Source organism: Tetrao urogallus (genome assembly GCF_951394365.1).
Source record: "Tetrao urogallus genome assembly, chromosome: 8".
Taxonomy (NCBI): Eukaryota; Metazoa; Chordata; class Aves; order Galliformes; family Phasianidae; genus Tetrao; species Tetrao urogallus.
The window spans coordinates 10275116-10302616 of NC_136821.1; positions in this window are offsets into that span (position 1 = coordinate 10275116).

The window sequence follows — 27501 nt, forward strand, 5'->3', positions numbered from 1 at the left end:
GAATACTGTTTTGCAACATCTGCATATTTCCCAGGAAGCAGCACAGCTATGTTTGGGAGTCAAAATATTTTCTTTTTTCACTGCTATTTCAGGCTATTCTACCTCCCAAAGTCACTTCAACTGCCAATCTTCCAAATAGTTCTAACCAAGAATCTTCAAGGAGAGAATGAAGTGACAGAAGGGGGACCTATTAAGGACAGAAAGGAAACCTAGACTTCCAATGTTTGCACGCCATCATCTTCTAATGAGTTTGTTTTCTATTATGTGAGGCACTTAGGCAGATTCTTAAAAAAAAAAAAAAAGGGTGTTAATAATGATCAATCTACATTTATTCTGCACATAACCGCAGAGGTTATGATGCTTGGCATAATTGCGGTGCACTGAATGTTTCCCTTCTATGGCTGCAGAGGATGCAATAGCTGTTACTTACTTCTAGGTAAGGGAGCTCTTCCTTCAGTTTAGAGGTCAGGAATTTGTTCTTCTGCTGCTGAGATTTTCAGTCTTGATTGTGACTGGCAGCTGTAGATGGCTACGTTCAATTATTATACAATCAACGCTGGTTTGTCACATTCTCCTTTTCAAGTGAATCCAGTGTACCTGACAACAATACTATATCAGACAAACCAAAGGTGTTCTTGGAAAGGAAGAAGTTTTCCCAAACACTTTTCATTCAAGGAAGGATTTAAGACACGCTTTATGTGGCCGTATTTCTTTGTTTCATTTCTCTTTCCCCAAAACATCACAAAGAAATAGAAAAGACTCAAGGTTAGACCTGGCGTCATTCCCACACCAGTCTCTCCCTTAGTCAATGATTAATTATTTATCTGTCCTCCTGAGAAAGAAAACCGACACACAAACAAAACCAGGATGTATTATGTGTATTTACAAGCAAGGGAAGCATAGCAAAGATAAAGGAAAGTATTGTAAATTTGAAATATACTTGCAGATAAGATACTAAGGAGAAAGTGAAATTTCATGAATGTATTCAAGTACATTGGCCCAAATCCATGCCAGCTATTAATCCACAGCTCACGGAAGTGTTTGTTTCACTGTTACTTATAAAACAGAACAAAACCCAACTCCAGAGCAGTTACAGTGAGCAGACAGCCTCCACACAGAGCACCGTGTACTGGATTAGACTGAGAAAAACACTCTGAGTCAGATAGCTGCCACCAGAGAGAAAGGATGAGTTTGTAGCTACAACTTTAGTGCACAGTTGAGGAGGGACTGACTGTGAAAATCATCTCCTCTCCCTGCTTCTGTTCCATAAGGAAAATAAGTCTAGACTTACCTTTTTTTTTCCCCCTCCCATCATGGTCACCTTCAAGGAAGACACATTGTGCCATCATTCACAAATGTAAAGATTCAGGGTTTGTTCAGTGATGTGCCTGTGAGGCTGTCCAGATTTGGCACAATTTTCAACAGTTTTCAAAGATACTTTAAGTGGTGTTTCCAGGAAAAAAAACTGATTCTATCTGGAGTTTAACCTGAGATTTAAAGCAGAGAAACAAGTATACACACCGAATTATGGCATTACGCTCTTAAGCTACCATTAGTGAGAATACTAATCTTAATAGATTGATGAGTTGATAATATATGACAATTCCTATACTCTGCTGAGACCAGCCATGAAAAACAGCAGTGCATGAAAGGTCACATGGCTTCAGTTTTACAAGAGCTACAGCAACGGAGCTGCTGAGTAGTGAGAGCGTATCTGACCTGAGCATCTTTCAATCAGTGAGGTTCCATCTTTCAGAAAAGAAGAGCAGCTGGCATAAGTGTTATTACTTCCACAAATTAAGGTTTCTTGCTCTTTTGGCTGCCACATACCCTTTCACTCTTTCTCTCCTGCCCTCTTTTTTAATCTTGCTTGCATAGGAAAAAGGAATCCTCCATCACCTCAGCATTCACTTGTACATGTGAAACAAGCCCAGTGCTAGACCTTTCTGATGACATGAAAAATCACCTCAGAATGTGCAAGAGCACAGCAAACAACCAGCAGGGAATGGAATCCCATGACAACTCACGTATGAGTTTAGGCAAAATCCATACAAGCATTACAGTATGTGAACATGGTAAAAGAGATGCCAGTTGTACCAGTTGGCCTGATGCCTTCCCAGCCTAAACAGCAAAAAGTGGTTCCTCAGAGTACTTGTGACCTCAAGGAGTTCCTGGGGAGCCTTGAGCAGAAGGCTGCCTTAGTTGTGTCATGCTTTCCCTCTAAGCACACATTTGTGTGAAAGATAGTAAAGATAAAACCTGGTAACACCTTTCTAACTAGCACAATGCCCAAACACTTAGGAGATATTGACATCTCTGTACCTACCACTGAAATGCAGCCATTTCGGGGCTCTAAAGCAGCAACTGCTGCACAGTCCATAACCAAACAGTCCGAATTTTGCTTGTGAATACTACTATCTCCTGCTGAAATCACACAGCATGTGTAACCAATAACATGTGGACTCAGTGATTTTTCAAACACCTTCCTGCCACAATCTGTGCCTCAGACCTTTCCTAGATTCTCTCTGCCCTTACAGCATCCCAAGCCTTTTCTCACTATTTTTCCAACACGCATCATGGCTGACAGAAAATTTATTGAGCAAAATTAGACTGACACTAGAAAACAATGTGAAACCAAGCTTCCTTCATCTGCTTTGCTGCTCCCCATCATTCAGCTTTCTCTCACCAGAATGTTGGGACTCACACTCATTACTGCGCACACTTACTCTCTCCACATGCAACTTTCTCTTCAGGTCACTCTGCATGTTGGTGCTTTGCATTTCTTTGTTGCCCTTTTGTTTGCTCACAGCTGGCTTCACGGCAGAGACATGCCTGAGACAAAGACATCAAAGAAGGATGCTTATTTTACAGTCAAGCTGGTTTTAAACAACCAAGCAAACAAATAAAAAATGCATTTGGAAATTTTAAATGAATCTCATCCTGAGCTCCTAGCTGCAGCAAGACATCACAGCTCCAAGGCTGACAGGTGTTTGGACACAGTGGCAGCAGTGGCTTTGGTGGGTTATGGCTCAAGAATTGCTGTGTTTGCAGGCAGCAGAATTGGTGACCTGGGAAGCAAGCTGCCCATTGCTTGACTGATCTTGTCTGGCTTCTTCTCATATTAAGATTTAGTGCCAGATTATGGGTGAAAATCTGGATTAAAGTGAACCTGAATTTTTGTAAAATGAGGACCTTCTGCTGCACTTCATAGGTAACTGTCAAAGAATGCAATTATTCAGCCCAGCTTTCAAGCACTCCCAAAAACAGAGACCTGAATGCAAATTCTATCATTGTTATTCAGGCTCTTCATCTGAGCACCTTAGAATAACTCTAAGCGGCTATAATGCAAGATGTGCAGTGAGGTAGAGGATGTGTTCCAGCACAGACCGCTGTAGCTTTATGAACTCTCAGTGTCATCATTTGTATCAGCACGGCACCAATCACCAAAGCTTGTTTTGAATCCTACAGTGAGAAATTATTGATATTTAGGCTGCAGAGTCTTTTCCTTTGCTACATCACGTGCAAATGACAGTTTGAAGTGAGTAATACTGCTTTAGCTCAGCATTTCAAGTGTTTGCTACCTGATGCAGTGTTTTTTGGAAGCAAACAGTGAGAACTCGAGTCAGAGCTTATAACTGCATCAAACAGGTAAACCTACAAACAGTAAAGGATAAAGTTCCTGAGGGAGGTGCAGTGGAAGGATGTAGGAATGTTGGAAAAATGGTCACGAAGGCAATCAGAGGGCTAGAGCATCTCTTCTATGAAAGCACATTGAGGGAATTGGGCTTCTTTCTCTTGGAGATAAGAAGGCTGTAGGGACACCTCACTGTGGCTTTTCAGTACTTGAGAGGAGCTTACAGACTGGAGGGGGTACTGACTTATTGTGTGGTCTGCTAGTGACAGGGCAAGGGAGAATGGCCTTAAACTAAAAAGGGAAGGTTATGTTAGAAGTGAGGAAGAAATTCTTCACTCAGAGCGGTGAGGTACTGGCATAGGCTGCCCAGAGAGGCTGTGGGTGCCCCATCCCTGGAGGCATTCAAGGACAGGCTGGATGGGGCCTTGGGCAGCTTGATCTGGTGCCTGACTTAGTGGTCATCAACTCTGCTTATGAAAGAGGTGTTGGAACTAAATGATCTTTAAGGCCCCCTCCACCCTCAGCCATTCCATGATTCTATGAAAGGCATTTATATCTTAGTCTGGCTGCTCGTATATTGGTTTAAATCAGATTGTTCAGTGGTTGTTGCATTTCAAACCAAGCCTCTTTAAGGACCAAATACATTTATTCATGAGAATAAATGCTTTTAGCCCACACTGACACTAGAGAAACTGGTGGCTAACTTCTTTATTTAATCAGGCTCAGGCAGACAGACATTTAATATTGGAGTTCTCATTTTTTTACTCCCTGTGGAAAAATCAAAACTGTCTGTGAGTGATATATAGTGATATTCAAGTAAAAGTGCCCCAAGCCATCAGTATGTTTAAGCACATGCTTAAATTTAAGCAAGTGCTTGAATACCACTGCTGTTCCTTGAACTTAAATGGGACTTGGTTCAAGGATGAATTGATATTTATGTTCCTTGAACACCTCAGATAGGCTTGCTCATGATTTTTTTGCTTTGCTGGATCAGGGTTTATAACTCCACAAGTTGATTTCTATACTAGTCTAGTATTTCAAGTCCGTATACAAAAATAAACCTAATCTCTTTCCAATATTCCACCTCTCTGATCTCATGACATCCAGAACACAAACCACTGATCTTTTCAGTGATCTGACTTACAAATGGTGTTTTAGAAAGCACCAGCAGCAAATCACACCTTCAGTTGGAATACCTACATTACTGCATCTCTGTTGCATGCGACTAGCTTGGAAAATGAAGTTAAACTCATACAAGAAAAGTAATTTAATACATGATTTAGAACTTTAACCACCTTTCTACAAATTAATTCATATGCCTACAGACCTTTACTTGTATAAGCAACTCAATATGATCTGGCGAGGAAGGAATTATTAGTGAGATTTGGCCTGCCAACTGTAGAAATGATTGTACTGTAGGTCAGTGATAATATTTACATGAAATGTGGCACTTCCATTCAGTTTTTCTGACTTTTTTTTTTTCTCCTGTGGAATTGCTGAATTTTTTATCTTTGAGAACAGATAAAAGAGAATCAAACTTCTCTCACATCAATCTAAGTATAATATATAGTCAAAGAATTGATCACACTTGTCCTGGTTACCTAATAAAAGAAATCACAGCTGAGATCTAGATAGATCACTGTATAATCAATGAACATTAAGACGTTATAATTACAAAATAAACAAGAGAGCTAGGCAAAACAGATTATAACAACAAAAAGAGAAGAGAGAGAAAGCTTACCCATATCCTGGGCTCTCTTACAAAACTCCAGCAGAGAGGATCTCCAGAAGAGATCCTTCCCTACTGGTAGCCAGCTTTTAAATAGGTCTAGGAGAGGTGGAGCCTGGCTCCACTGGCTTCCAGCAGCACAGGTGAATTGCCTGTGCTCCTGTGGCTGGCTCATTGCTTGCCTCAGGTGATCAATCAGAGGTTCAGGCCGTGACTCAGCAGTTCCCATACAGTCACTATTCTAAAAAGCCAATTCTGTTGATCTCTAACAACTTCATGACTGATGAATGATGTTGCAATGCTTAGTATTCTATAGAACTGGATCTTATGTTGTAGATTCACAAAAAAAAAAAAAAAAAAAAAAAAAAAAAAAAGGATTGGAAAGAATATCTAGAGGTAATTCTAGACCAAGCTCCCTTTTAAAGCAGGGCTAGATGTAAAATCAGATTGGGCTGCTAAGGACCTTGCTGAGTTTTAATAATGAGCAATCCTGAAATCAGTGATGTGTTAGTCCCACCAATATGAACTTCTTCTGTATTTCCAAACAGTATTTCCCTCGTTGCAGCTTGTTGTTGCTTCTTGTCCTTTTGCTGTACATATCTGTAAAAATTAGGCTTTATCTTCCTGTAGGATTAGTGTAATTATACACCCTGTTGGCCTTCTCTTCTCCAGGCTAACCAAACCCAGTGGCCCCAGCTTCATAGTGTGCAGCAGGTGGTGCAGTCTTCTAATTGGCTTATCTGGAGACTTTCCAGTTTGTAGTAGCTCTTGATCTACAGGCCCTGGGGTCCGATGAGGACACTTGCTCAGCCTCATCCTAAAGTGCTACATGGGCTGCTTCTGACTTTATTGCATGCTTTTTTGCATTTGCCTTTGTTGAACTTGACGTGGTTCTGTCTAACCCACTCCTCCAGTTGATTGGTGTCATTCTGAATGGAAACCTTGCCATCCATTGTACCATTCCTCCGGTCTGGGGGTCACTTGATGGGGGTGCATTGAGCCTTAGCATCCACAGCCATATGGCGTAACAGTAGGATAACATATTGACTTAGTCAGCAAGAGATACATTTCTGCTTTTCTGGCAGTAATAAAATTCCTAATGGTTGTTGACCAGAATTCATGGAATACGTCTGGCTGCTAGACTAGGCTGAATATACAACACAAGTTGCAGTACAAATTATGGTAGTTAGAAAAATAAGTAGTAGCAGTGCTGATTATACATATTTATATTTAAAGGCATTTCTGATGGATAACTTTGAATTTGAAAGAAATGTAAGATGGAAAATCAGTAGTATATAAATAACTATGCAGACAAAGTGGTTGCAATTATCTGAGAAGAGGGATTATATTGGCATACTGGTAAAGTTCAATACCTTACCCTGCCTGTTCCAGCCACCCTGATCTGCACTGTGTCTTCAGAATTCACTGTGCAGCTCCTGTCTGCTTTGCTGTCGTGCCTTACATTTGAGATGCCACTATGTGTTGTGATGGTCATACTGAAGGAAGAACGTGATGTTTTGCAGAAGAAGTGGTAGGGTTTCTACCTGCTGAAAATGCAAAGCAGAAAGCCTCTCAGTGCACTAGCCCACTCTGCTGCAATCATTTTTCTTTATTGACATCCCTGGCTGTGCCTGTGAAGGGAAGCAGACAATCTCAGCTAGGAAGAAGTGCAGAGCACGGCCTCGTGTGATGGCATTCTTAGCTTTCTGCTAATGTAATGCTTGTGGTATCCCACAATCTCTTTGCTGAGGCATTGCAAGAAAGAGGTGGCTATCTCTTCCAACCTCTTTAAATCAGAGCAGGCCACACGCTGCAGTAACATCCAGCTCAACCTCCTCCTACCAATGGCAAAATAACAGTAAATATTCATATTGCACATATTACCAGTTACTAGGTCCAAGATTCCCATTCACCATAGGACTGCTTCCACCACTGCTCCATTCATGTAGAAAGGAAGAAGCCACCTTGTCTCCATGAATTGGGTGGTGAAGATGTCAGACAGGGCTCTCAGTGGAAGACCCCCCCATCTCTCTGTATTTCACATGAAGGTTTCACCAACGTGGGCCATCTGATGCCTTGCCATGTCAAGAAGGAGTACATTTCAGCTCAGGAGGGACCAGAGCTACAACATGCAAATGTGGACAGCACAGGCAGAGCTGTTAGGTTTAGGGTTACATCTCAGGTTTACTGTTGAGAGATGTCCGAACCCATGAAGTTCCACTTACCTGCCTAAGAATTTGAAATTACAGAACCCTATGGGTCAGTCTGTGTCAATTCCAGTGGGCCCACTTCAGAGAGGAAAGCTTTTGTTATTTGGTCACAACCACCACAGGTGAAGACAAAATGCAGCTCCTTTCCTAAGCCCTCATTTTAAATATCTGTCTGAATATCTACAAAACTACAAGACTTTAATTTTTAACTAACTGCCCCCTGCCTAAAAAAAAAAAAATCACTTTCAGAAACAGTTTGTATGTTGAATGAGAAGAATAAAAAGTTATGTTTTTTTAAAAAATAGATTTTCTTGCTCCTGACCTTTTAGTTTAAATAGCCCTGCAGCCAACGTGGCTGAGATTTTAAAGTCAATTGGTTTTGGTTATAAGCAATTGAATATCACACACTGAGTAGGTACTGTATGGATTTTAGTTAAGTTCATTAAAAGCACGCAGGTATGGAAGAACACTGTATTAATGGAGTGCTCTGAGCACCTTAAGTTTTCAGAATGGCTTTCCAGATCATGAGTTCCAAATACTACAAGAGAATTACAATCTGCTGAATGGACTTTCAGTTTTACCAGTATGTTCATATTGCCAATACATTGAGAGCTGTGTTTGCCAAACCTGACACTGAAAATTTCTCTCTCAAGATATTGCTCATTACATAAACAGGTAAAGGAAGGGAAACTGATACCTTCAAAGCTTACTCATATTCAGATCCAGATTTTTCAGTAGAGGACATCTTGTAGGGTGCAGCAGTTTGTTGTATAAGTGCTCTTCTGTAAACACAGCTGTTTAAATGAAAATTAGGATATAGCAAAATCTATCAAAGGCGGTAATGGGGAATGATGAGTATTAAGCTCATCATAAAGGTAAATTACCTAACGTTAGGTATGAAGACAGTGGGTACGCAGGGACAAGTCCTGAATTCACTTTTTATTCAAATCCAGACCTTGTATGGAGTGTTCACTAAGACATCTTATGTGTCAAACAACACCTCTCCAAATTAAGGCGTAGTTGTAATTGCAATGTTTCTAAACTCCCCCCCCCCCCCCCCCCCCCAAAAAAAAAATCCCACTTGTATTTACCACAGAAGTTTTCAGTCCCTTAGATAACATATCTTGGAACACAATAACAGTGTACAGCAGCAGGCTTCACACTTCCAGTCTCAAGGCAAAAGTAACTTCTGATAAGCACGGCCTGTAGCCTCAGGCCTTGAGTTACAGGAAGTTACAGTTTCTGATGTAGTGTCATACCTCTTAATGGCATTGTTTAAAACTAATTTTTCACTGTTCCTTTTATTTGCCAACAAATAGGTGACTGCTAGGCACTGTATATCCTACCAAAATGTGGTTGCTCCCTGGGCAGTGACAAGAGCCTCAGGTTAACATTCCCTCCCTTCTGCTGTATCGTGTAGTTAACTCAACCTTTATGTTTCATCAGTCTTTTTCTGCAGACAGGGACCTTTCTGCCTTCATGAGCCTCAGTGGGAATACTTGGGCCTGTGTCTGTTAACTGTGGTGACATTTACTGACCTCGTCATGTCAAGAGACAGGAAAATTGGCAATTAACAGGACCTGTCTTCAGGGGGAGAAACAAATGTATATCACTTGTCTGTAGGCAGCACAGGCTTCAGATGTAGTTCTCTGAAAATAAAGCAGTTGTCCCAATTTAAGCTCATTTCATTTCTCCCCAAAGAAGTGAAATACAGTCGCTGTGGCGATAGTGTCAAGTCATCCCTCTGTATTATTCCATTTGTTCCATCACAGCCTATTCTCTCCAGGGAGCTCATTTGTATTCTCTTGCTTTCAGGTCATCTGACTCTCCCTTCGTGTCACGGATTTAACTTTGCCATCTCTTTAGTATAAATTAAAATGTTACCATTGCCATCAGCCTGAGGCCGGAAACCACAACTGTGACTACTGAGCAACCTATTTTAAATTCCAGCACAAAAAGCCCTGTGCCTAAATATTTTATGGCTAAAGGCCATTTGGCTTCAGATCTAGATCTAAATATTCAGGATGATGCTTACTATCACTAGCGCAGCCTGCCATCTCTTTGGAGTATTTGCTGATATTGTATTTAGAAGTGTGTTTTTTTCCCTTTTGAGAAAACACCGAGAAGGGCAGCCTGGGCTGCACTTCAGTCAGTCACTGGCATCAGCATAAAGTTGTAAAGGACATTTTACTGCATGTTTAGAATGCTTTCCCCATGGAAACCCTTCTTCTCCCCTAGCAGCGCTGTGGGGAATTAAGAACTCACAGCTGGTTATTGAAGTGGATACCTGAACATACGTACTCTCCACTTAAGCATCATTTTAAAAGGTCGCCACTGACATATGTTCCTTCCCTTTCCCTGGCTCCATGTGAGACGCTCTGGCCATCTGCAGCAAAACTGCCTTTCTAATTGCGCTGCTCCCTCTGCAAAACAACGGTCCTCAGCTTGGGTGGGAGCGGATGCTGCGCTCCAGATCCCCCTCCGAACCCAGTAACACTTATCTGCATACCCAGAGCAGCTCGGTCCAAGCAGGTCTGTGCAGATTGATTTTTTTTTTTCCCCTGTGCAAATGCAGATAGCACAGCCTTCTTCGGCCAAGCAAGGAAACACAGCCGCAGCTCGGGGTATTGCTGTGGATGACCAGTCCCATAGAAAGGCTGGAGCTGCTGTATCCCTGCCCTACAGATCTCCATCCCAGCTGCTCACGCTCAGCAGCGCCTCAGCGCTCCCGCCCGCATCGCCGCACCGGGAGGCAGCAGCAGCACCTAGCGGTACCAGCAAGCAGCACCGAGCGGGACCAGCACTCCCTGCGGCCGCTCTGCTTCGCATCTGGGAAACAGTTCCACACACACAGCTTCTCGGGCAATCCCCTCATTTTTCTATCTTTTTCAAAGCATGTGAACAGCACTGCTTTGCATCGCGAGCCTTCTGCTAAAGGGAGCTGAGTGATTCCCTTGTTTGGCCAGAGATTTCAGGGAGGTCCCCCTATGTGTTGGAGTTAGAACATGGAAACAAGCAGCCCAAGGAATCGCTGCTGCATTTCGATTCAAGTTGGATGTCAGGAAAAATTTATTCTCCAGAAGAGTGGTGATGCACTGGAATGGGCTGCCTGGGGATGTGGTGGAGGCACCATCCCTGGAAGTGCAGAAGAAAAAGTTAGATGTTGTACTAAGGGATTAGTGGGGAACTACTGGTGGTAGGTGGACAGTTGGACTGGATGATGTTGGGTGATCCAACCCTGGTGATTCTGAGGTTCTAGGATTTCTTTATAACTTTACCTGTGGGGCTCTAAGCAATGCATGCCCGTGGAGATGTAGTTCAGCATGCTGCTCTATCCCTGAGGCCTTGGGAACCAAACTGCCTTCTCTACAGCACAGCTGAGAAATAAAGCCAGCAGTGCCCCACAACAGCTTGCCCCAATGCGGATCTGTGCTGTGTCCTGCTCCCAACACCAAGCCTGCCTGACATCAGCATTTAGCATTTAAGTTATTAAACTGAAAGATATCATCCTGCTGATTGGGGAAACGGAGGGGCTTGAAAGTTATTTACCATTCACATGGTGATTTAATACAGTACCCCAAGAAGATGACAACAAACCAGGAGTCATCCAAGAAATCACCTCAAAAGGAGGTGACAACAAACCAGGGTTTTTCTGTAGGTCTCCAGAAGAGATGGGGATGCAAAAAGAGTGGTAAATGAGACGCATTTGCTCAACTGCACAGAGCAGTTTGCTTTGCAGCTCCCAGCTCTGCCTGACCCGAAGCTTATCCCAGAGCAGGAGTTCTGAGCAGAACATGCAACCACGTTGCGTTTTATTTGTTCTCATTGCCTGTCCTCAATTTTCCCGTGTCAGTTTTAAAGTGGAAATCAGATCGCAAACGCTATACATATAAATAATGTATTGACTATCTCATGCGAGCTGTACCAAAGGGGTGTTACTGCATGAAAGGATGTAGTGATACAGTTGCCTGATTAAGGGAGGACTGAGAAATTAAGAACAGGTAAGTAATTACATATTGTGTAACCATCATCTCTATGCTGTTACTTCTCTGAGACGTGAATTGAGAAACACCCAGTGCTGCTGCAATTGGCAGTCTCAGGATTGATAAGCCACTGTACAGTGTCACTGTTTTTATATAGCTATAACAGACTGTCAACATCAATGACTGGATCAGTTCACAGGAGGATCCCAGCCTCATTATATACGTGCACATCCATATGCAGTGGTATCAATGCGGGCCATTCTACCGGAGGATCCAGCAGATAAATAACTGAGGTTCTTATCTCGCAATTTTTAAATGTCGCTAACACAGCCCGGCTGTATTTTTATCCTCTTACCGCCAGGCTGCCCGTGCATCGCCACACATCCCGCTTAGCTGTCAGCTCTCCGCCGCCGGCTTAAAGGAGCGGAGCGGCACCGCGGAGCCCAGCAGCCCCCGGCCCCCCGCGGGGCCCCGCCATACCTCTGCCCTCCGCTTACCGGCGGCTTGACGCCCACCGGCTGCGCTCCTGCGGGGCAAAACTTCTCTGTTCATACAGCCCCCAACCCCTCCGCCTTCTCCGGCTTCACTTCTGTCCCTTTCGCCCTTCCATTGAGCAGGAGGCGCTGGCGGAGCGCCCGGGCTCGCTTCGGGGTCCGCTCGACGCGGCGGTGGCTGCGCTCCGTGCTCGCCCCGGTGCCCCCCGCTCCCATCCCGGCCCCGGCCCAGCTCTTCCCGCAGGGTGGGCTCTCCGTACAACCACCGCTCAGCTGCAGGCTCTACCCTCGCTCTCCGTGGATCCTCTCCCCGCCTTCCCCATGGAGGCAGTCCCCGGCACTATCCCCCCCCTCACCCTAGAGGCAGGGGCCCGGAGATAGAGCTCCGCGGGCCACCCTCCCCCCACAGCCTCCCGGTCCGGCTGCGGGGAGGGCGATCCGCCCGCGAAGAAATGCCCTGTTGAACTTTGAATACATTAGTTGACATCAGTGCGAGTTGGGGCTGCCAGCCCCTAGCTCCCTCCTCCTTCCCTACCTCCTCCTCCTCCTCCTCCGCCTTCTCCTCCTCCTCCCCCCCTCCCGGTCTCCGCGATGGAAAGAGTTGAAGCCGCGCCGATAGGAGCCGCCGGGAAGAGGCAGCGGAGCGCAGGGCAGGACTTGGGTCCCAACTCTGGCCGCGCCTCGGGGACGCTGCCCGCAGCCGCTCGCATGGCCCGGGGCAGCGCACCCTAAGCGCTGGGCTGGGGCGAGCCGCCGCTCCGCTCCGCTCCCCGCTCTCCTCCCGCTGCAGCCGGAGCGCGATGCGCCCGTGAGCCCCGCACCGGAGCCGCCGGAGAGCCCGTAAGCGCAGCGCGACGGAGGGGCTGGGGGAGGGCGGCGGGGAGGGGGCGGCGCGAACTTGGAGGCTCGGCGGGAAGCCCCCCCTGCGGCCCGGGGTGCGGAGGGGTCGGGGCACCCCGCGGAGCGCCGTCCTCCTGCTCCGTCCTTTCTGCCCCGGCAGTGGGCAGTCGGGGCGCTCCGGGCGCTGCTGGTGCGGTCCGGGCGGGCAGGATAGGGAGGAAACGAGCCGGGAGGCGGCGGAGGTGATTTCTTCGTTCTTTCTCTGCTCCTCACCTTCCAGCTCTCCCGTAACCCGCCGAGCGGGGCTGAGGCGAGAGGGAAGCCGGAGAGCTTAGGCGCAGGGATACTAATGCTTGTTGTGATCGTTTTTCTCGATTTTTTCCTTTTTTTTTTTTTTTTTTTTTTTTTTTTTCTTCTTTCCCGGATGGTAATTTGTCTTTGTGGTAGGGGTGGCCCATTAAATTTCAGCTCACGTCCTGATGGAGATCAAAAGCGAAGGGGAGAGGGAAGCAGAGAGCCTTGTGCGGCTCCGTAGCTCCGTGCATTGTTAGAAACTTACGGGGAGGGGGGGATTCCCGAAGCAACCTTTGTGGCTGCTGCCCCGACGCCCACACCAAAAGTTGGAGATGTGCATTTTCCAACGCTGCCATCTGCTCGGCGCTGCTGCCTGGGAGCATGCTTGCTGTTACGCCTGAGAGGAAACAAACAAAAGGTGTGCTGCCAAGTCGGGCTGAACCTGTCTGTTCATGGGCTTAGGTGGAGCGTTTTAGGGAGTATCTGTGTCCTAAGGCTTCACTGTTCTCTCTTGGCTCAGATTGGACTCTTGTCTATAAAAAAGGTCTCCAAATGCGGTAGATGTGAGTCCCGGTTTGCTTTTTTTGTTTGTTTGTTTCTTTTTCATCCTCAAACTATTTCTGCATGGATATATCGGTTTGGGATCATAGTAAAGTTTCCTTTTTTTTTGGGCGAGCGTTCCCTCTCATTACAGAAAATACTTCTCCCAAATTACAGTGTGAGCAGCACGAGGTTAGCTCTCCGCCTCCGGACGAGTTCAGTTGTGGGCTGAGACCCCGCACTGACTGCACTGTGAGCAAAATACAAAGCAGCAAAGCTAAAAGTTAGGACGAGCTTCGTTTCTCCCTGCTGCCTGGGATCAGCAGAGGTGCAGACTGAGCGCAGGCAAAGAGCGAGAGGAGCTTGTTCCAGCTACACACACAGCACACAGAAAAGCGCTCCTCGATTATACTTGTGATTTGTGAGCGCCCAAGGGAGAAAACTGGTCATAAACTGCAGAGAAGGCAATGGGAAAAGGAATATTTAAGCATATCACTCTGGATTTTTAAATAGAGGTTTCCTTTTTAAATAGCTGCTTGAATCATCCCAGTCTCCTTTTCATTTTTCTCTCCCTTTTGAACTACAACTTTTATTTCTGTTCAGATCATGCAGAATGCCGAGCTGGCTCTGCACAAGGCGGGCTGCAGTGTGGGATCTCTGCATTTCATGTTGTGCCTTTTCCATTGTCAGCACAGTGGAGACGATTTCTCCTTTTATTTTTTTTCTCCTCTCCCGCTATTTTGCCTTCTTTCCTCCAAGAGATTAAGTTTTTGTCCTCCCCTGTCAGCAACACGTTAATCCTGAAGTCATGGGGGGTGGGAGGGAGCGAGTTTGTGCCATTTGGCATATGGAGGTTTGTTCTGTGTGCCTCTGGCCTGTGGGACTGCTGAAAGCACTGCCCTGCCCTCAGCACAGAGTTTGGGGGGAGAGAAGGGGCAAACTGCAGAGTAGGAAAGAATGACCCCAGAGGACATAAGGGGAGAGCAGAGAGATGCTGCGGATGGGGGTCTGTGTGGGGAATGGCTTTTAACAGCGTGGCCCCAACCGGGTCACACAGACTTAAAGAGAGGGTGAGGGGTTGGGGTTACCTGGAATCCATAGAGCCTGAGAGAAACTCAGTGCAGGTGGTGCCGTGGGATTTCAGCTGCTTTGCACTGGGATGAAGCAAGTGCCCAGGCAAAATGGCACCGGTGGCCTGGTGAGGTTGCTATTTATTCTCCAGACAGAAAGCTGGAGTGGGGGAGTGTGCACCCTGAGCTAACTGCTATTGCTTCTCTACCTTAGCTTAGAGTCAGCTGGAAAAGTCCAGCTGGGCTCAGGCCTTGCTGGGGTGTGTTACTGCAGAGCGTTCTGTGTCATCTTCAATGTGGCTCGGAGGATGCGTTCCTATTTTAGCCAGGTTTGATAACCGTGTGAGCAACCACGCTAGGGTTAAGTGAGACCGTCTGCGTGAGTTCTGTTTTCCTGAAAACAAACACGACGTCGAAAGTTTCAGTGGAAGTCTGGGCTGTTGCTTCGCCGTTTGGCAAAAGGGGGCAGCAACAAACAGTGCCACAAAGAAATCTGCCGCTCTGCTTTCATGTCGGTGTTTGCTATTGCCGGGGGCTGCGAACTCGGGATGCTCGGAGCCCTTATCCAGGTGATTCCTCATAGAAACAGCAGCGAAGTTAGCTGACTGCGTAAGCGAAGCGGGAGCAAAGCTGTCGTGCTTTCAGTCTGGGGCTGTACCAGTTCTCCATGCTGGTGTGACTGGCGTGGAATCTAAGGCCAATGCTGCATGATTTCAGAGCTATTCCAGTTCTCACTACGTAGGCTGATAGCAGTGACCTTCACCTCTCACCGCACTGATTTTAGGGAGAGTGTGATGGGGCCCCAGGTTTGGGTTGCTGTTCTTATAAATGCCCTTCAAGGAATTGCCAGCACCACTTTCCATAGGAAGAAAAATGAACATCTTCGTTCCTAAATTTAACTTTGTTTGAGAAGTCATTTGTTTCCAGCCTAGAGAAACATATTGATCCGGCTTATAAAATATTGCTTGTAGGATGCATTTAAAAGCCTTTTCACCTTTTATTTATCTGTCTGCCTGGAATCATTACATTAACGCTTCCTAGTTGATTTCTGAGTGGGAGCCATGGGTGATTTTGCAGAGTCTCACCAGGTTCTGCCTCTTCTGAGCACAGGCTGCTCAGACCCTTCATGGTGTGGGAATGCAGGCTGGTACCACTAATAGGGAGGTGCTGAGGGATGTGGCACTGTGACCATGTCCTGTTATTGGTATATAGCACCTGGATCTGCAGCCTCAATGTAAGCCCCGTGTGAAGTCTGCAATAGGTTTGCCTTGCTGTGCAGCATGTCCGACTTCTGGTGTAGAGCTGAAAAAGGGAAATGCAATCTTATGCAGGTAGTGGTGGAGGCGATTCAGACCGATTCTCTAGGGGGTGGAATTCGTTGTTGTGCACTGTGCAGCAGCTGGGATTGCAAAGTACCTCTTAAGTGATGGACTTACTTTTTAGAGACTGAATCCTGTGAGGCTGAACTGCCACTATTTAGGTTGCATCTTTGTTATTTAGCCCAGGACACAAACAGTGGAGAATTACAGTGCTATCCCCGCTGTGCCTTCAAATAGGCTGTGTTCGAATATGAGTGCTGTTGACTTTGAGAATCAAATAACAGTTCTTTGTTACTGCCTGCCTTTTTTCTTTTTAAGGAGAGAAAAAACAACTTGCTGATGAGTGTGTCAGCCAGGCTTATTGTAGGTCATTGTTTCTCTTCCTTTTGCATTGTGGGCTACTGACTCTTCCCACATACCCATCTCTGCCCATGGTTGCAATTTTCATGAGTTTCAATGGCAGCTGTCTGCATACAGCACAAGACTTCACAGGTATTTGGGCTTGTGAGCACAGTGCCTTGCTTTCTGGAGGTTATTATTCAAACTCAGTTAGTCTCCACATTTATTTCACTACGGTTCTCGTAACAGCCATTATCCTCTACCCCAGGCTCACACGGTGTGAGCAAAGTGCAGCAGAGCTTTGAAGGCTCTGCTGTGACTCAGTATGCAAGGTCTCCTTGACTACAGCGCTTCGGCTCCCAAAGTTACCTCCCAGAAAGAACTGAATTTTAAGGCCCATCCAGAATAGCTCCAAGTGATTTTCTGCTGGGAAGTGCATGAGTGGTGATACTTTGGATTACTTCGGATATTTGCTGTCAGATATGTATCTACATGCATATCGACATATGTTTTGTTTTGTTTCAGAATATAATAAGTCTGGCCGGTAATTTGCATGTGAAGGATGTTATCAAGTTACAGCATATGACTCTGAATAGGTGATGGAACTATTCGTGTGCTGATAATTAAGCATACACCCAAGCACTGTGTTGGTTATGGACGGGTGTGCCCTATTTACTTTCTAGTAAGCTTTGAATGAGATCATAAGTAAACATGCTGATTGCTAGTCTTAATCCTCAGATCAGTTGTGAATATGTTGAGAGCTTCTAAGTCATCTGTGTAATTTCATTGCCTTTCTGTAAGGGGTCATTTGTGGAAAGAGCACAGGATATTTTCTTCCCATAAGCTGCTTTGAAGGGTCTTGTGCTCGTAATGTGCTGTGTGTTCATGACCAGATCCTGACTAATACAAACCTGCTTTGTGCAACAAAGTGCTTATGGACTTGGTAGTCTCACTCTATAATGCACTCTTTATTAGGCCGTTGCTAGAAGCCATGTAAGTTGCTCAGTGCCAGTTTCAAGGTTTAACTTTACCCATTGTACAGCAGGATGTGACCACCTGGGACACAGCAACCTACAGAGAAGCAGCACAGGAACCATTCGGTCTTGGCCAAGCGCCGCACTGCACTCAAGGGCTCAACCATTACTTCAAACCCAGGAGGCAGCCTCAGCAATTGGGAATAGCATGTGAGGATGCTGCAAAGTGAGTCCTCCAGCAGCCTCGTGTCCCAGTGCTGGGTGTGCTCAGACTGTGAGCTGAAATGCTGTCTCAATCCTGCACAACAGCCAGGCTGAGTCCTGCTTAGATGATCTATGAGCAATTCTCAGTTTAAGGGTTTGGGGCTTCCAAAGTTTGCATACTTTGCAGATTGCTTGTGCCATAGTCTTCAAAAACTGTTAGCTTTTAAGACAAGCAGATGGCTTTAGCAAAATATATTTGCTGGCACCTGGAACAGGTGGATCTAGAATCAATTTATGCAGTGTGATTTTATCCACACCCTTTTTGGAATCATTTTGTACCCTGAAGCCACCTAAGATGCTTATTATATAGCCAATAGGGAGCTGCTTCTGTCTGACTACATAGGATTTTACACATCTTTTATAGCTAATGCCTGGATTGAAATGCAAAATTTAGAACTGGGAGTGCATGTGAATTTGGAAACTCTCTGGAGAGAATGTGGGTGCATGTATCAGCGAATGAATTATGTCCTCCATAGACAGAGAGGGCTGTTTTCAGTGGTAACAAATGTCCTGTGTTCGGTGTTTGTCATTTTAAAAGTAGCATTTTTCATTCCAAGTGCAAGCCTCGTACAGGTTACTGATGTAAAGTAAAAATGGGGAAAAGAACCCTTTAACTGCATTTAAATGGGCAACAATGAAAATTTCTGATGTGCTACAAAGATAGGGATCAGATCAGTGGTTCCAAAAAATGGCTGTGGCAGCTCTGAGCAGTTGCACAAGAAGGGGAAGAAGCTGCCTGTCTCCTGAGGGCAGGAAACACTCCGTACAAGGACACAGTGACCGGTGACATCCTCATCCTATTACAGAACTGGGGCCATCCAGCCTACCTGGCTTGTAGTGATTGCATGAGGGTTCTGAGTGAGTGCTGGGGCTGTGTACACTGCTTGGGATGGGAGTAGGAATGGAGTTTGGGAGTGCTTTGGGGCCAGCATTGTGCTGGAGGAGGATGCTGACTGCAGAGCGCCTGCTGTACAGCTCTCATTGCTTTGCTGTGTTTCCTGTCCACGTGGAAGTTGGTTGGCCCGCAGCTTCAGCTAAAGGTTGCTTGTTTATCTCCCACAATGCTGGTTTACAAGAGATCAAAGATTAGTGGAGGAGAAGACGGCAAGAAAGGAAAGGGTAGGAAGTTCACTCTGGTTAATTCAGTTTGACAGGATAATATGGTAAATTCAAGAATGTAGAGAGAGATGCATTTTGGAGCCTGTCCTTATAATGAATGCAGGAAAGAAAGAATTGGCGAGGTCTCAAAAGTTTGCCGGAGTGATTACAGATCCCCCCACTCTGCCTCACGTTCCTTTCTCTGCTCTCTCTTCCTGACTGAGGCCGGTTGTCTGCCAGAAGGAGATTTTCAAACACATGGTTTAGACAGGGCAATCAGTCCGTATTTATAAATCACTTAATATTTCACTCACTGACCTTTCTGGGGTCCGCTCCACATCTGAAGAGTATTTTCATTAAAAATACAAAGCTGAGGTTTGGGTTCTGCATGTGTCCACGGTGTTCCTCCAGTCTAAGAGAGCTCAGCTTTTATTGGTAATTGTAGCTAGTAACCACCTACTTAAAATTAAGGACAGCAGGGCTTGTGGTAGAATGAAACAGTGTAGAGAGGCATACTGCATTTAAAATGAGAAAAATAGTACTATGCACTGTAAATTGGGCTCTGAGATGCTGTTTCCGTACTGATGGGGGATGATTCAAATAACACGTAATACAAATGTTGAGGATGATTAAGTGATACAAGAGTACAGCTTACATGGAATTCTATTCTGTTGGCCATGCTAGGCAGTCCAATGTAACAACGGTCAGAGAGAGAAACTGAGGTGTTTCTGTGGGAGGACCTGAGGGCGAAGTATGGCCTGGAGAACGTGGGGTGTTCATCTGTGAAAGATATTGTGCAGCATAATGATGCAGATAGGCGCCAGGTAGGATTGCCTGTGACTGGAATCAGTAGGAATTGGACTTTGACTTATGTGAGAAGTCTGGTGCTACGTGACATGCTCAAGGTCATAGAGTGAGTCCATGGCAGATGTAAGATTGCAACCCCTGGAAGAACTTACCTACTTAAATTCACATGTGTAGTTAAATCCTGTGAATTAAATACTTCATCTCAATGCTTTCCTGGATCAGAGCTCCAGACTTGTACCTTCAAGCTCATGTGTTTGTCTCCTTGCTAAGCACTGCCAGCAGGTAACTCCATCCTCCAGACATCTTACTCACCTGAGATGTTCCAGTTAGTGTGACAGAAGAGAAAATAATACCCTGATCTCAGGAGCACAACGGGTCCCAATGTTTTGAAGACAAGATGGGGTCATCCCTCTATTTTGTACTTTTTTATACAAATGTGCACGTGCATCTATATAGATTGAATTAAAACAAAAGCAAGTAATTAACGTCTTTAAAATTTTACATTTTTCCCCTTTCACCAACAGAATCTGTCCCCAAGAGAGTAATTTGCTACATATCTTCTGTATTTATCTAGGGCTGTATGTCAGGAATACAAAACATGGCATTGCTAATGCTACGTGTTCCCTCTAATGGGTCTTTGAAATATTAAAACAGCTTATATTTGGAATGAGTTTCACACACCTCCTTCTCTGCAGTTGCTTTGCAAATCCAGGCTTCACTGCTTTGCTTCAGCAAATTATGAGTTTATTATACTCCCGGAATGCTAATAGCACTTCGTTTTCTCCCTAAATTTCTTCTTCATATTTATGTATTGATTCTTCATTTGAGCACACTTTTGCAGATAATGATGATACTACTGAGGATAGCTTGTGTGAGTTAATTGCAAGAATGCCATCCCTCTTTGCCAAGAGCCTCTCTGGAAAGTTCATAAGCTAAGGCATCGAAAATGCTAATGTAACGAAGAAGACTGGATAAGCTTACTCCCAATGTTGTATTTCATTCTTATTTTTGTAATGACCAATCTGTATCAGAGTTGACAAATCTTAATTTAATTTTTCATTGAAATCTCATTGGCAGATTTGCAGATGCCATGCTTTAGGTAAGCAGTTGTTCTGATGGTCACTTGCTCTTTACTCAGTTGAATCACACATTAACTGTGAGTGAACATCTGTGAACCAGAAGTTTTAGTGTTTCCCCCTTTAGCTTACATTTCACATTTGGTTCCAAAGATTCTCCCCCATCTCAGTCCCTCATCCTACATTGTTGGGTGGTAATGCCAGGAAAGTGCTCTCAGTTGGTTTATATCTTCCCTGAGGCCACAGAACTTCTTTGAGCTGATTCACGTTCAAGCTGGTCATCTGTTCTTAACAAGAATCCAGTTTTGGTTTAAGTCCTTCTTGTGAAAGAGAACATCCTGAAATTCCTGTTTAAGTGTTAAAGCTACAGCAGCCCTCGTGGTTATATTGCCTCTTACTTTCTCACTTGCTTCTTGGCCATGCTATGCTCTCATCTGGAGAGCAGAGCATTCCATTTCCTTGCTGTGGAAGTACTTGTGAACTGCAATCAAGTCAGCTCTTAATTTCTCTGTGATATTTCAGTATTATACTGCATTCCCCTGTGGTTTTTCAATCCTTATGTCAGCCTGATGGCTCTTCTCTGAACACTTCCTGAGGATGTTACTGGCCAAAGAAGACAGAGTAATGCTGACAGATGCAGGAGCTGGGGAGAGCCGTAACGGCAGAGCAGGGCTGAGCAGATAGCAGGAGATAAGGGCTATATGGCAGATAAAGTTGGAAGGCAGAAAAAGGAGACACAGTGGCACAAGAAGCTCCTGGCATGAGGAGCCCAGTTTAATATATGCCTGGGGAAGAACTGGAATAGCTGTAGCATTGAAAGACAACAGCATGTTTTTGCTGGCTGGGAGCTGGGTAAGGACTGCAGCAGTGGTAATGCTTGTAAATCAGAGCAGCGTTCTGTCAGAGCTGCTCTCTGTGGGTAAATTTCAAAACATCTGTCTGCACTTTGCTTGGGCATAACCAGGCTCTTTCTGCTCAGTTTGAAGTTCTGGTGAAGTTGCCACTCTTCCTCCAAGCGTATGATCTGATCCCACAGAATCAACCTGATTTTGCAGTCTGTACAAAGGCAAAATGTTTCTTGTTTCAGTGAAATGACTGTAATGAGAATTTATTGGCCTGAGTTCTCAATTGCTAACACAAGGCAAGCGCTCTGAATCTATTCCACAAGTTATAGCCATGTAGAGCTGGGCTGTACTAACCTCAACCGTGATACTTGTGATCTGAGAGGACTAGAACCTTCCCATAAGTAACATGATTTCTGTTTTTAGCTTGGAGAGATGTTATCATTTAATGAAAACCCTTTGTTTTCTGGCAGCCTACTTGGCTATTCATTTACAAAGCTCTCACAGGACCTGGACATCCATGAAAAGTGCAAGAGCCTAATTCTGCTCACAGATACACTAGTGCAGCCTCATTGAAGAGCTGCAATTGTGCTTGAATGATGACTGATAGCATGAGTCCAGGAAGTTAAAGATAAATTTGTACCTATGGGAAAGAACTGCAAAGGGAGCATGCTGGTCCAGAGACACACTCCAAAATTAGGTGTGCAACACTGTGCTGCAAAACCCAGAGCCAAGGAAAGCATTTCCAGTTTTAATTAAAACAAAATCCAAAACAACAGGATCTCTGTTTCCATTGGTGTTTAACCTTCCCAAATGTTTGAGCATGAAATGCAGAGGTAATTGGTTAGAAACCTGAGAAAAATAATGAGACTATTTTTTTTCTTTCCCCATTCTCAAGCTGATTCAGCTTAGAAAGGAAAAAACAACAACAACAACAACAAAAAAAAAAAAAAAAAACAAACCTCTGAAGATTTTATGTGGGATGAGTAAGACTTCACATATAGACCAAATGAGCTACAGAAGTGCTTCAGTGAAGTTATCGTGTGGCCCTGAGCCAGTGGGAGTATTTGCATGGCAGACTTCTACCTGGTAAAATCAGGGGCTTAAATAAATTGTATAAAGAATTGGAAATAATCTGATGTCTGCAGTTCTAATGGCCTGAGTTATTTGCAGAAGAGATAACGCCCTGATCCTGCCCCAAGGGACATCAGTAGCAAAAATTCCATTTGCATAAGTTGACACTGGATTTTTCTTTCTCCCTTTCTCCCTTTCTCCCTTTCTCCCTTTCTCCCTTTCTCCCTTTCTCCCTTTCTCCCTTTCTCCCTTTCTCCCTTTCTCCCTTTCTCCCTTTCTCCCTTTCTCCCTTTCTCCCTTTCTCCCTTTCTCCCTTTCTTTCTTCCCCCTCCCCCCCCCTCCCCCCCCCCCCCCCCCCAAAAAAAAAAAAAGTACATGTCTTGCAGTTCTTATCCAAGGACTATTTGCTTTAACTTGGCATACTGCCTAAGTCAGGACTGCGTGAGTTGGCCCCAGGTTTTCAGCCAGACAGTACCTCTTTAAAATGCAATGGTATAATTTAGGTGTCTCTTATTTGTTTTGAATAGTAGGGATAACGTGTCTGTCAGTTACAATGACTTGACAGATATGATTAAAAGGCAGGAGATCAGGAAAAAGGCATGCTTATCACAGCCAACCCTCCTCGATGAAAATGTAAGTGCTCCGTGGTGTATTTGCAATTGAGGTGTAACTGAAAGCATTTTGGAAATGCACTTTGTAGACTGCATTGAAATGGTGTTTTCTATTATGACCAGTTTCTGGAACAGATTATCATGATTGTAGGAAGCACTTCAAAGCAGATTGGTGTAGGAAGATCTTTCCCCGAAAACTTTGGCTTCTTTGTAAGAAAGAAAGCTACAAATGTGTCTGCAATCTGTCTTGTTTCAGCTACAACAGCCTTTATTTGATAAAAGTGGGCTGCTATTAATTTCCAAGATGCTACAAAGACTTTGCAACCACCTTAGTTTCACAGGGGGTTCCAAAGTCTGTGTTTCCCTTCTCCCATATCCTTCTAAACTTCTTTTTTCATGTTTTTAAGACTGAGACTTAAACACTGTAATGAAATGTTGAACGGCATCTGATAAGCAGTCAAATGATAATTTAAAGTACTGGTGGCCAGACTTTCATAGAACAGATCCTGATGCATCGCCTGACCCATCCCCTGAGCTGACACAGGATCAACTCCACCTCCACTACGCAGATGAGCTGAAGTTCAGGTGAACTCAGCATTGATAGGAACTGGAGAATGCCTTCAGATATGCTTCAATGTATTCATCTCTGAACTCCTACCAACAAGGCAAGCTACATGCCATTTTGGCAAGACTCCCACAGAAACTTTGTTTCTAGGCTAGATTCTGTATCATAGGGAACTGAAGTCTTCTGTATACCTGCAAACGCAGAACAAACAGGAAAAGCTCAATTTCTGGTTGGCATGAAAGCAGGTGGTATAATACACTGAAGTATGTTGGCATGACTGCAAATAATTCATGTTGTTCAAGGATATTGGGAAGGGAGGAAGCTCACACAGAAAATGAAGGAGAGCAGTAATGAGAAGGATTGGAAGCAACTCCCTTGTCTTGTCCCCAACATGTGATAGCACACACAGTGGAACAAGAAGAAGAAACCTTCCGAAGTGTTATTTTGCATTTCATCAAGCTGCCATGCATCAAGCCCATCACGTAGCCCTTCGTGTGCCTCCCAAACACACATTTCCTTCCCCTAGGGAAGAAGCTGTAGCACAGAGAAGTTAAGTCACTTGCTTTGGCTCATTGAGGGCGGCAACCAATGAGAGTCCTGCAGTCACAGCTGTTCCGTCTTGTTTGACAGCAGAACATGATGAATTATTTATTCTAAAGTAGAAAGGCCTTGAAATGATTCCTTCCCTTTTGCAGAAATTATTTTTTCCTATAAATGAAGGCTGAATGATGTGCTGATGGGTTCCTTATGAATGCATACCATAACAGTTAAACAAGGTGGTTTTTTTTTTTAATCTACAACATCATCAAATGAACAATTCTAACATTTTAGTTTGCCATCAAAATATTGTGTTGTTTTCCATGTTCTCTTTCAACAAGTAAAGCAACACTCTGTGTGCTGCTACCCATAGAAGTACCCTCCGTGTGCTACAGCCCATGAGTTCAGCTCAAAGTTGCTGCCTTGGTGTTTGAAGCCAGTGGCAGAAATGCTGAGTCATGGCCTGGAGCAGTGATTGAGCACCTGTGGGAAGGCAGGGCAACCCAGGTGTGTGCAATTCTCCTGAGTGACTGGAAGGGGAGGAGCCAGGATCCATCTCTTCCCAGAGCTCATTTAAGGGTTGGCAGTGGAGGTGAGGGTATCTTGGTGGAGATCCCTGTGTACGTGAGGCCTGCTAAAGGTAAGCAGCTTTTTTTTTTTTTTTTTTTTTTTTTTTTTTTTATTTTATTTTTGTGCCTAAGGCTGTTGCAATAGAGCAAATCCTTACTTACTGGAGCCTGGAACCTTGCTGCTCTGCTGTCATTGCTGCACTTTCTATTGCATCGCGAAGGCCCAAAAGGAACTTTTCTTTACTTATTTGATGCTTATCGTTCTCCATGGGCTGAGAGCCTGTCTCATATAATAAGGAAAATAGCTGCCAGAAATGGGAATCTTCCCCATAGCTGATGTTGTATGTTCCCTCCTTGCTTTTCTGTAGCCATACCATATCAGGTGCTCACTGCATCACATGGGGATGGAGGGCTGAGTGTGCTTTTGCATGGCCACCTCTGGTGTCAGCCATGTGAGGACTCTCTTTGGCCTTCTTTTTTAACCTGTTTGTCTTCAATCACACATCTCGTCATCCTTTAGAAATCTGCTTTACCCCCTGCTCAGGGTGATTCATTTCTTTCTTGTTCTGTTACTGAGCTCTGTAACACTTATTTTAGTCTAAAGTACAATTTATCTACGCGTGCTACCTTATGCAAAGGACTAGTTCTGTTTTTCTTTCTAAGGAAGTGCAGGTCACTATTAAACAAGCTTCTGAAGCAGATAACGCTCTGAGCCCTTTCTTACCCTTTCTTGTCTCCAACATAGAAAATCATTAACTAGGCACCTCTTTTGCCTGTATTTTTAGTGAGCGTAAATTAATCTCCTTAATATGTAGTATGCTCCTTGCATCTACACATAATTAAATCATATTTGCTCTTGGAAACTATTCATTCAAGTGTAAACCTGCTTCCTGAGTAAATATTCCTTTAATTAGTAGAACAAATAGGTTATGGAGTTGTGGGATTTGGAATTGATTGTCACAGCATTCCTTTCCCTGATGTCTGCCCCAGATCTGCACAGTGGAGAGGTGTGCTAAATGCAGCCAGGGAATACAGCAGTGTGCTTCTTGTAGTTTGAAAATAAATGCACCCTGTGAATACTTTACACCTACAGAACCCTTTATTTGAGGATTATGAAGTGCTTCACTGTGCTGTGTGGGTATTATTCATTTCCCTTCTACAGAAAGGTGAAGCGAAGCAGAAAGATTAGGGCCAATTCTCTATATCCCCACATTCTATTAAGAGGCATAGATGTACTAAGACATATATGGTTGTGTACTATTCCTGCAGAACAGCGGAGAACATGGCTTTTCATATAGGCTAATGAGGTACAGCTTCCATTTTTGGATGCCTGCTTGGGCACATCTGGTCCCAGTGGTCCCAAAAGCAGCTTGTGGGGACTGAGAGCCAAAGGCTTTAGGCACCGCCTGCCTCTGCAGCAAGGCATCTCATTTCTGGATTTGTCTGCTGGTGTTCAGTGGCTTGGGGCTGGGCTGTGCACATAGAGGTAAAGCTGAATGAAGAACGTGGCCTTCCTGCTGCCTGGCTTGCTATGCCAGGGCAGAACGATTATTCACAGATGCAGATCTTTTGTCTTTGTTGTATGGCTTACCCAGGAGGTTGGAAGCTCAATCTGAACAAGTGCAGTAGAAAAGACATGCATGAGGCCGTTGCATTTCAGCACTTGCTTAAGGGTAAGTGTGTGTATGTGGGTGTCATTTCTCAGGATTTTTTTATGTTGTGAATGTATAGAAGTAAATCTTGAGAAGTAATGGGAGAAATGTTTCCTGTAGGAGTAGTGTTTGAGAGTTGTCAATGGCTTCATGTTTCCTGACTGCAGGTAAGAGTTTCTGATAGGAGAGGGAAGATTTTGAACTCTGACTTGCTCTTGCTGAGTTAATTAGCCTGAGTTTAAATGACTTTTACTCCTGAGCTGGAGTTGCCTGTGTGAGGGGAAAAAAATGTAAGAGACCACAGCCAAATGAGCCCCTTGTTAAGAATGCAGGTGAATGAGTTCTGTAAATGGCTGCCTTGAGACTGAGCAGGAGAGTGTGTCTGCCAGTGGAATACTGTTTGGACATATCCTTAATGAAAGGAAGGGGTTTGCTCTGGAGTCAGCAGCTAAAACATCCCTTCTTTGAGTGCAGTGTGTCATGAATGTTCTGCTTCAGGAGAGTGGTACATAGAGGTGGATGGAGGGGACTTAAGAATGCTGGAGCTGATGGATGCTCTCTGATCCCAGAGGAATGGGGACAGCTTTTTGTGTCTACTTGTCTTTGGATGGCTGTAATTCATAAAAGCATCTCCATTCATGCACATACTGATTTTACAATAATTTTCTCTTCTTATGGTTCCTTTTCTAACAAATTCAGTCGAGCTATTAGATGTAGCTGAACCTGACCAGATAATGGGCTGTAAAAGAATGAATATGTTTTTAAATAATATCTTTAGCAGCAAACAGGTTTAGAGATTTGTTTTCTCTCTACATATTTAGATCTGATAGCTCAAGGACTCCTCCTTCATTGCTCCAGAGATGTTTCTTTAAAAGCACAAGCTTCAGCTGGCCAAGTAAGTGCCACCTGTTGGATGCTTGCAGTGCTAATACATCCTCTACCTCATCAGCTAGTTCAGGTGTGCCTACCTGTGCTGGTAC